We start from the raw sequence: 11,019 nt of genomic DNA, 5'->3' as shown, positions 1-11,019 counted from the left end.
AGATTGTGGTGCCCAGGAACCTGAATGACTCCACTGTTGTTACAGTGCTGTCCATGATGGTGAGTGGGGGGAGTGCAGGGAGGTTTCTCCTGAAGTCCACGATCATCTCCACTGTTTTGAGCGTGTTGAACTCCAGGTTGTTGAGACTGCACCAGACAGCCAGCTGCTCGACCTCCTGTCTGTAAGCAGACTCATCACCGTCCTGAATGAGGCCGATGAGTGTGGTGTCGTCTGCAAACTTCAGGAGCTTGACAGAGGGGTCTTTAGACGTGCAGTCGTTGGTGTAGAGGGAGAAGAGCAGTGGGGAGAGAACACAACCCTGAGGAGCTCCAGTGCTGATCGTACGGGTGCTGGATGTGTATTTTCCCAGCCTCACTAGCTGCTGCCTGTCTGTCAGGAAGCTGTTGATCCACTGACAGACGGAGATGGGCACGGAGAGCTGAGATAGTTTGGGCAGGAGGAGGTTTGGGATGATAGTGTTAAAGGCCGAGCTGAAGTCCACGAACAGGATCCTCACATAAGTCCCTGGTCTGTCTAGAACATAATGCAGATAATGCAGTCCCATGTTAACTGCATCGTCCACAGACCTGTTTGCTCTGTAGGCAAACTGCAGCAAGGGTAGCAAGGGTCCAGTGATGTCCTTCAGGTGGGCCAGCACCAGTTTTTCAAAAGACTTCATGACCACAGACGTTAGAGCCACAGGTCTGTAGTCATTAAGTCCCGTAATTTTGGGTTTCTTTGGGACAGGGATGATGGTGGAGCGTTTGAAGCATGAAGGGACTTCGCACAGCTCCAGTGATCTGTTGAAGATCTGTGTGAAGATGGGGGCCAGCTGGTCAGCACAGGATTTCAGACAGACTGGTGTAACACAGTCTGGGCCTGGTGCTTTTTGTATGTACCGGGAGAAGCGCGATTATTAGACGACCGATCGTCATTTGCAAAAGGCAAATATTCCCCTTCAGAGTCATAATCGGTGAATAACATTTGCAACACATCCTCATGGTACAACTTTTTATTAGCCATTTGGCGATTTTTCTCTCACTTAACCCGCATGCTATGAACTGAACTGCTTCCGCATCAATGACACGATAGCTCACTTGCTCTGCTCTTTCCTCAAACACTTTGAATAGGAACGTGACGCAATTTTGTTCTAGAATCGAAGTACTACATGTCTGCCATCTAGTGGTAGGGAATACAAATGAGATATTACACCATATTAGGAACTACAGTCTATTTTATTAAGTATGACGTCTTGTCCAATTTTGCGACTTTGGCGCTTAGAGGGTTAATATATATAAAATCATCATTTATTGGGTACTTTCAATTGGGAGGTGGCTGTCCCGAACCCTAACCCCTAAATTTCAACTTATGAAAATTATATTGAAATAATTTTTTGTATTTTTTTTCCATTGTTGTCTCTAAAAATATATTTTTGATTCTTTTAAAAAGTGAAGTTAAAAAAATATATTTATTTTATATTTTCTTTGTAAATTATGAAACTTTATTTAAAAAATGTGTCCCACATTTTCCATGTCACTACCGAAACAGTTTTAGTCCATTGGCGGAGACTGAAATGAACTACACCCCTACATTTATGATCAGGGAATATTTATGTGTCACTCTCTCTCATAGATACAGGGTGAGAAGTTAGGCCCTATAATTTTGAGGTAGATGAGTGAAAAATCTGTGTAACTCTAAGGAACGTCACTATCGAACACCTTTTTTCTACAATTAAGCACACTTTTTTGGGAGTTATTCCATATCATTTATGTGTGTACAACTGTTCAAAACAGTGCTAGCACCCATGTGCTGATTAGCATCTTTGAGATGTATCTAAAATTATATCTAAAAGTATCTAAAATTGTCACTACCAAAATATTTGGTGGAGTTTGGAAACAGTCACGACCAAAACATGTCATCATTTTTTTCGGTAGTGACAAAAGGGAACACATAATCCTCATATTTGGGGGAAATAAACAATTTTTTGACAGTTATGCAAATTGTTTGTATTTTACTGTAGTATGTTTTAGTAGTGTTTTAGTATGCAAGTTAAAATTCAGTAATGTGATGTGGTCGCTACCAAAGCATTACTGTCACTACCAAAAATGTGTAGTCACTACCCAAACATGGGATGTTTTGTCAAAAATAAAGTATACTGAATTATCAACTAAGATGTTATGAGAGTTTTTGGTTCAATGTACATTCAAACTAATGAATCCTTGACTTTGAAATCAGTATAATTAGCTTTTTGCCTTTTACAAAGAACAATTTGATTCAAAATACAACAAATCTCATAAATTACATTTGAAATATTGTTAAAAATGTAATTGTTATTGATTTACTTCTGGAAAAAAAAATAAATAAATAGCAAAAATTTGGGAAGAGGACAAATATTCCAAAACTTTCTGAAAATACAATATGAGAATTACCTGCGCAGTTACTAGAAATGTGTACCTTGGATATTATACAATTTGCATACATACACATTTTTGGGGAAAAAGACATTTCTTTCAAGACGTTTCCAACTCTTCCAATTTTGTAGAATGGCCCATATATATATATATATATAATATAATTGAAAGTCAAAAAGTAACTTATTTTTTATTTGTATTATATAATAACAATATAATAATAATATATAATACTGTATATATATATATATATATGTGTGTGTGTGTGTGTGTGTGTGTGTGTGTGAGTGAGTGTGTGTGTATATGTGTGAGTGTGTGTGTGAGTGTGTGTATATTTGTGAGTGTGTGTGTGTGTGTATATGTGTGTGTGAGAGTGTGTGTGTGTGAGTGTGTGTGTCTGTGTGTTTAAACCCCCTCCCGATGTGCTGATGTGTTATTTTTACCCAGGCACACAGGTATGCTATCAAAATGACTAATTATATAAGACTGACCCACACAAAAGGCGGCGTTTTTTCTTCCCTCCCTCCTCACATTCCAGCAGCTGCTCTGTTTTGTTAACATCGGCACTTTCCAGCCCCATAGACCCGGAATCTCCTGCCTCACCCGCACGTATCCATACTCTCCCTTCTTCCCTCCATCCCCCTGATCAATGGGCTTGCCAGCAGAGGACGGGTGCAGGCTGGGGAGATGCCCAGTGTGTCTCTCTATTTCTGGCCTCCATTTATTTTCCCCTGTGAGGGTAATTATGCATTTTGGGCATGCAGGTGAACAGAGAGAAAGAAAGAGGACCTACCATTCTCAGACTATTGTACATGCGCAACTGCTTACACCTTTCATAGGTTTATTATAACTGAATGCATAATGAGTGGAGCTCTGCTTGTCTTTTGTCATATTCAGAAGTTAGTTGCATGTTTCTCGCTTGTTCTGTTTTAAGGTCAGTGTGAAGTTCCAATCGGTGTTCTGCAAAGCAGCTTTACTGTGTACAAGAAAAGTTGTTTTTTTTCCCCCTTTTTTTCCACTGCAGATTACAAAGATGGCTGTGTCATAAGTGGCAAAATACCTTAAGAAGATGCTGCAGAAATAGCAACAAAGTGATTGACAAAATGTTTTGTCACATTTGATGATATTCAGTCTGTAAAAAAGACTGAATAGGAAAAGAGCTTTTATCCCTTTTTTTTCTTTTTGCTTGAAACCAACTTTTATGAATGTTTTAAAATGGTTATGACATTTATTTTTGTGATTAGCACATTTGTCTCTGCAATGCTCACCCTAATTAAAAAATAATATGTATGTATGTATGTATGTAGGTATCTATCTAATTATTATTAATTAATGCTAATAAATAAAAATAAAAAATGTACTTATTAAATTTAAATGTAATCAGAAAAGTAATAGCCATTGAGAATAATGAGAATTTAATAAGAATTTCAATCAATCAATCAATCAATCATAAAATGTACAGGTTCATTATGGTAATTAGACTTATTTTTGTCAGGGAAGAAATAAATAGATAGTGGGAATATAGATAGATAGGCAGATAGATAGATAGATAGATAGATAGATAGATAGATAGAATTACATATATTGAGTTATATATGTAATTATTATTTTATTTTTATTTATCTTTTTTAAAGACGTCATAACTGTGGCATGGTGTGGGTGTTGAGATCACAAACAGATGAATATATAGAGAAAGCCACAGTCTAGCAGACATTGACATTAATCAACACATGTCATGTCAGCTCAGCACCTGAGGGGCTTTTTTAAAGCTCGGGATTCGGCGCGTATGGAAAAGGTTGCCGGATCATAGTTATTCTTAATTGGGTCATGTGCGTGTTTCTCCTCACCTTGTGTTGGAGGCCTCCATCAGCCTCATGGGAACTCACATTTGCACAAGCAATTAATTACTCTCCGCCATGTCTCCACGATGACCACGGGCTGAATAATGAGCGTTATTATTCATCCAGTCTGAAGTAGACGCACAGCTCTCCCTGAGCTCCTCTCACGCTGGCTTCTCTCATGAAACAGAGCCCGCTGTTTTCAACCACCTTTTCGATAAATGCTGCATGTGACCTTTTTGTAAAGAACAGTGCACTCTTTAGTTGCTTCCAGCCATTCTGTGGTCACCAAACGTCATGTGACCTCAGTCACATGATCTAACCGCCACGATTAGCATCGAATATGCCGATTGTCTGACTGAGGTGAGCGTGTAGTGTAATGTCAAAGGCATATTGATGGTATGAATAAATCATATCTATGTTTTTGGACGGCCCTGGGAGAACAACGACGGCTGTTGTTAAGATGCGACGTATGTGTGGGAGGACTGCTGGAGCTCTTTAAAGTTTAATGGAGCTGGGACGCTGGTGAGGATTCGTAGGCAGGAGAAGTGTGAGGGTTCACATGTCTGCTTAGGAAAGAATGTGTGTTTGTAAGTGTGGCGGTCATCTGCAGTCTGCGTGGAGGATGTGTTTGATCAAATCCCAGCGTTGAGAGAAGCTGTCAGTGCTTGTCAAAAGAAAGGCCTTGTGACTTGGGTGTTCAGCGGTTTACCCTTGACCTTGCGTCTTTCAAAGAAGCATCAATTGTCTCATTGCTTTTGTTCAGACAGGCAGCAAACATCTCTTTTACGCATATCCAACTATGATTTTTCTGATTTTAAAAGCTAAAAAGCTGTTCGCATTTATATGTGGTTTGAAATCTGATTAACGTAATTCCCAAATTCAAGTGATAAATATTTATTTATTTATTCTTTTTTTTTCTGAACCAAACAATCATAAATCTGATTACAGTGACATTCATATATGGTTTGTAATTTAATTAAAATCAGATTTTTTTTGGCTCTACAATTCAGTTTTAAATGTGTGATTGGATTTCTAGTCATTTTTATAATGTGACTTATGCCATAATTCCATAATTCATATATATATCTGTATATATATATATATATATATATATATATATATATAAATAACAAAGCATTTCTTTAATAAAAAGCTGTCCTTTGAACTTTGTCACACTTTCCACAAAAATAATAAGCATCACAACTGTGTTCAACATTGGTAATAATAATAAAATGTTTCTTGCACACCAAATCAGCATATTAGAATGATTTCTGAAGGATCATGTGACATTGAAGATGAATAATGGCTGCTGAAAATTCAGCTTTGAGTCACAGGAATAAATTATACTTTTCAAAATATTAAAATAGAAAATGGTTATTTTAAATTGTGATCATTTTTGATCAAATAAATGCAGCATCGGTGAGCGTGTTTTGTTAATGTTTCATGTTTTTTAAACATTTAAAAAATCTTATCGTCCCCAAATGTTTGAACATTAGTTCAGATGTGGCACTTATCTATTAAATGGTGAATGAGTGAACATGTGAGATGTTTCAGATGCGGTGTAAGCATGAATGTGTCAATAGTGCTGCAATCCCGCTGATGCTTTTGTCTGATGTGCTTCATAAGTTCGTCATGGCGAGATGTCATGATGGACATGAGCAAAGGCAATTTTCAGTTTTCCGTCCTCGCTTTCCACTGTGACAACTACTCAGTTATAGTAGAAGTAAGTCTCTCGCCGTCACATTGATACTTAAATCAGTGCTGCGGCAACCGATGTGGATATACCGGATATTGACTGCACTGTCAGAACAAGTGGACCTTGATTTCATCACTTGGAACATGACAGACAGGTAAAGTCATATAGATCAGATTTGAGAAACAAATCTGATTTATGTGGCTTGTGAACAAAGCCGGTCCTATGCTCACCATCATTTTTTAATGCTTTTTGTGCTGCACTAACCCTATTTTTTTCATTGTTTGCCAAATTTTATTGATTGGTAGTTCAGAATGCTTTTCGTAATTTCGAAAGGTAACAAATAAATATGGTATTGTGCATTTTCTCTCTTTGGATCAATACCATGGCAAAAGATGTTAATTTAGAAGTGAATAAAACATTAGAGAATAAGGTTCCCCATGAAGTAGACGAGAAAGAGATGTGAGGGAGATTTCAGTGAGAGAAACAAGAGATTCCAAGTGTAGTCCGGTGGAATAATTCATAGGATACTGTTTATGAGACAGGTGACGCAAGAGCAAAAGCAGTGTCTGCTGTCTTTTTCCTGTTCTGAAAGCTGGTGTTGTTGTTATTAACTAAAATTAAAAAGATAAATATATTTTTTTTGTAATTTAAATAAAGCTAAAATATAAATATTAGATGAAAAACGTAAAATGTTATTGCCTTGTCAAATAACTGCAGTTGAAGTACTAAAACTGAAATAAAAAAGCTAATTAAAAATATTTAAAGAACGAATTAAAATCACAAAAGCACTTAACAAAATTACTAAAACTAAAATTAAAATGAAAACTAATAAAATACAATTCCAAATAATAAATACTGTAATAGTATATAAATAATACTAAAATAACACTGTTGAGTGTTGATAAATGATAAATGAATAAAAAACACAAATTACTGACAAAAAATAATATAAAATAGAAATTAAGCTTAATGAGTCTTTTATGAAGCTTTGAAGATCCACTCCTCATTATTTGCATGGAAAAAGCAATAAATAATTGCTTCATAATTTCTCCACCTTTATTTCACTGAAATAACATGAGGGTGATTTTTAAATGAACCTTTTCTTTAATACATTAATCGAAAAGTTTGCAAAAGTTCCGACACGAAAACTGTTCAAATGTTACATTAAAGATTGCATTAGGATTTTTACACATTTCAAATACACACAAAACTGGCTTGACATGTATTTTGTATGTTCAGGTAGTCATTAAAAAAAAACTACTTCAGCTTCAGTGGTCAACAATTATGTGTGTGTGTGTGCGCGCACGTGTGTGTATGTTGGAGACAGTTGAAGCCAATTGAGATCCAGGCAACGTGCATCACGCCTAAACTGCGCCACTTATTTCATGTGTAAATTAATGGCTTCCGCTCTGTAATTTAGATTTTTGAGCTCTCCTACACACCCTCGATCTATTTCGCCACATCTTCCTCCCCATTTCCGTCTCGCTTCCTCTTTCCCGTGTGCTCCCCGACCCCACCGCTCATCCAGAAACGGCCTTGCCCACTCAGACAAATCACATTTCTCTCTGCGTGCTGGTTCTGAGTCAGTAGCTCTACTATTAGACTGTTTCTGATACTAGAACCTCGTCTGTAAGTGTGCTGAATATCTGCTGCTGTTTATCAGGAGTGTGTGTGAATGAGAGGGGCCATAGAGAGGAGGCTGCTGTCAAGGTGGAGTGTTTTCACCTCCCCCATATTGATCTGACAGCCTCACAATTGCGTGATGAGAATCCTGACTTGTCTCTCCTTCGCTGTCCGTCTCACTCTGCTGCTCTCTCTCCATTTTATCCGTCTCACCCTCTTTTTCTCTCTCAAGGATACACACTTAAATGGCAAGATTTACATGGAGCGAGATAAGTCAGTATGTTTCATTCATTCGTTGCCATTTCAGCCGGGCTGAGCTCAAACTGTGCACAAGAACACGGTTTGCGTGCGTTTTTCTGAACAATCTTCATCCCAGTGGCCCCCAGTTGCATGTCAGGATCAGTGCACAGGAAAGAGGATAGGAAGAGATGGTGAGATGCATGAGAATCGAAAAATGTTGTGAGCCAGATTCAAACTCCAGATTCCTACATGAGCATTACAGCTGAATGTGTCCATAAATTGCTTTATGTTGGCTTTTTAGTAGAGGGAGAACAGGAAATGAAATGGCGAGAAGTGTGGGTAATGGGATCGAGAAATATTGCGAGCCAAGTTCAAACTCATATTTATGGCATGAACACTACAAGCTAAATGTGTCCAGCAATGTTTTTTTTAAATGTAATTATATGTTTTTATTTATTAATTTTGTTGTCTTTAGTAAAGAAAGAACATGAAGTTATGCCTAGTAATAGAAACAATTGGTTCAAGAAAAAAAAATCTGATTCAAATCCGTGTTTGCCACATCAGCACCACAGCTCAATGTGTCACTTTTTTGTTTTATTTTGGGCCATTTTGTCTTTTTAGCAGATTTTTTTTTCTAAATGTTAAATGTTAAGAAAGCACAGTAAAAGATGGCGAGAAGTATGGGTAATGTTAAGAGTTTGAATCTGCAAGGTTTTTTATTTTTTTAAGACATTTTTGTCTTTTTAGTAGACGGACAGCATGGCTAAAAATAGAAATAATTGGTTCAGGAACAAAACATATTTCCTGCATAAACCCCTGTTTTTTGGGGGGGGGGCATTTTGTCGTTTTTTAGCGGGTGGAAACACAATAGAGAGAGGATAATGGTATTGAGTAATGTCGAGAGTCTAATTCAAACTCCTTTTTCACACTCATTTTGAGCCTTTTTTGTTATTTTTTGTCTTTTTAGTGGATAAACTGTAGTGCAAGGACAGGAAGTGATGATAAGAAGTGGGGGTAATCAGATCTGAAAATGTTGCGAGCTGCAGTTGTTCAGTGTGTCATTTACTAGTTTGTCTTTTATGGTGGATAGACAGACTGCAGAGACAGGAAGTGATGGTGATAAGCAGGAGGAATCGGATTGGAAAAGCTGTGAAACATATTAAAATCCATATTTCCCACATGAGCACTACAATCTACAGTCTTTTTGCAGGTTTTAAAATGTTTATAAATGGTATTTATTGAAAATTGTTTAAGAACACCTATTACCTGTGGTAAAACAACCTTTTGTGGGTTTTTGCTTGATTTTATGACAGGATTTGCGCTTGATGGAGGCTCACACTGCACAAAAGAATGAGAAAACATCAAGTGTATATAACAGCATTGAATCATATCTTTCTTTTTTTCTCTCTCCAGTATGACTATGAAGGAAATGACATCAGCGACCTGCCGGTGGACCTCTCGGTTGTGTGGAACGGAGATTTCGTCATTGACAACCCCTACAATATCCAAGGTAAAGCTCTCATCCGTTCCTCTATAGTCAGTCCTTTTGTGTACCCACACCTCTCTCCAGTATGTCTGTGAAGACAAATTAGGTCCGTTTTATGCCTGGCTGCATGTCAGGCCTCACTGCTCTCCATACAGCTTATCTGGTCCTTCCTGAGCTGTGACTGCAGCTCGCTGCTGCTAAACAAAAAGAAACCACGTGAAACCCTCATTCGGAACGAATGAAAAGGGTTGCAGCAGAGAAAGTGTGGTTTTGGGTTCACATCCCCATCTGGATGGCTTGATGGCCACTTTGGTAATTTTGGGTCGAGTCCAGGTCTATTTGTTGCTAATATTTCAAGTGTCAGGCTGGTAAGGAGCTATTTAGAGAGAGTGGTGAGTGAACGGTGACTCCAGAGGACCATCCAATTGATCCCCCACGCCTGGGCCAAATCAAGATCTCAGCACCTTGACTGATTTCACGCTTCATATGCATTCTTCTTTTTCCCATCTCTTTGCTGTCTGTGAAATATAAGAAAGACTTCCTTTCAGATCCAATGTTTGTGTATCGTCCAGTCTGCTAAGATGCCATTATCTAGTCGGTTTCTGAAGGTAGCACAGATGTATGCTTCACTTTGGATGGAGTGGCTGAAAGAAGTAAATTAATTCATAAATGTCCTTTCAGTTTATGATAATATTTCTATACACTACCGTTCAAAAGTTTGATCAAAATTGACAGTTGAGACATTTATAATGTTCCAAAAGACTCCTGTTTCTAAAAATGTTGTTCTTTTGAACTTTATATTTATCAAAGAATCCTGAAAAATGTATCATAATATATCAGAATAATGTATCAAATGTATAATATTGATGAAGATTTTATTTTTTCTTGAGTACCAAATCACCATGTTAGAATGATTTGTGAAAGATCATGTGACACTGAAGACTGGAATAATGACTGGAAAATTGAGCTTTGCCATCACAGGAATAACATTTTAATGAAATATAATAAATTTAAAAAAATATGTATTTCACAATACTTTGTTTTTACTGTATTTTTATCAAATAAATGCAGCTTTCGTTGGCATATCCTACTTTCTTTTTTCTTTTTATTTTTTTTATAAAAAATAATTTATTAACCCCAAACTTTTGAATGGTATATAATAATAAGAAGATTTTATTTTTTCTTGAGTACCAAATCACCATGTTAGAATGATTTGTGAAAGATCATGTGACACTGAAGACTGGAATAATGACTGGAAAATTGAGCTTTGCCATCACAGGAATAACATTTTAATGAAATATAATACATTTTAAAAAATATGTATTTCACAATACTTTGTTTTTACTGTATTTTTATCAAATAAATGCAGCTTTCGTTGGCATATCCTACTTTCTTTTTTCTTTTTCTTTTTTTTATAAAACCCCAAACTTTTGAATGGTATATAATAATAAAAATAAGTTATTATTGGTGTCTTAAAAGGATGTCTGCACTGCAAAAAATTTTTTTCTTAGTTTTGTTCTTCAAAAATGCATAGAACAACAAAAAAATATGGTTAAAAATGAATTCAAAATATATTTTTTGAAAACTAGACTTAATATCTTTTGCAACTTTCAAACTATGCAAACTGTCGTTTTTAGGATTTTGAGATATATTTGGCCCGTATTTCTCTCTCTCTCTCTCTCTCTCTCTCTCTCTCTCTCTCTCTCTCTCTCTCCTCTCTCT

At 36.7% G+C, this 11,019-nt stretch overlaps 1 pseudogene; it reads left to right on the top strand.

The window, feature by feature from the left end:
* The window catches only part of LOC107697957 (plexin-A1-like), a 255,116-nt pseudogene that overhangs the window by 184,559 nt on the left and 59,538 nt on the right, over nucleotides 1-11,019 (top strand).

The sequence above is a fragment of the Sinocyclocheilus anshuiensis genome, unplaced genomic scaffold (assembly GCF_001515605.1).
Source record: "Sinocyclocheilus anshuiensis isolate Anshui unplaced genomic scaffold, SAMN03320099.WGS_v1.1 scaffold78, whole genome shotgun sequence".
Taxonomy (NCBI): domain Eukaryota; kingdom Metazoa; phylum Chordata; class Actinopteri; order Cypriniformes; family Cyprinidae; genus Sinocyclocheilus; species Sinocyclocheilus anshuiensis.
This window is presented reverse-complemented; position numbering and strand designations above follow the sequence as displayed.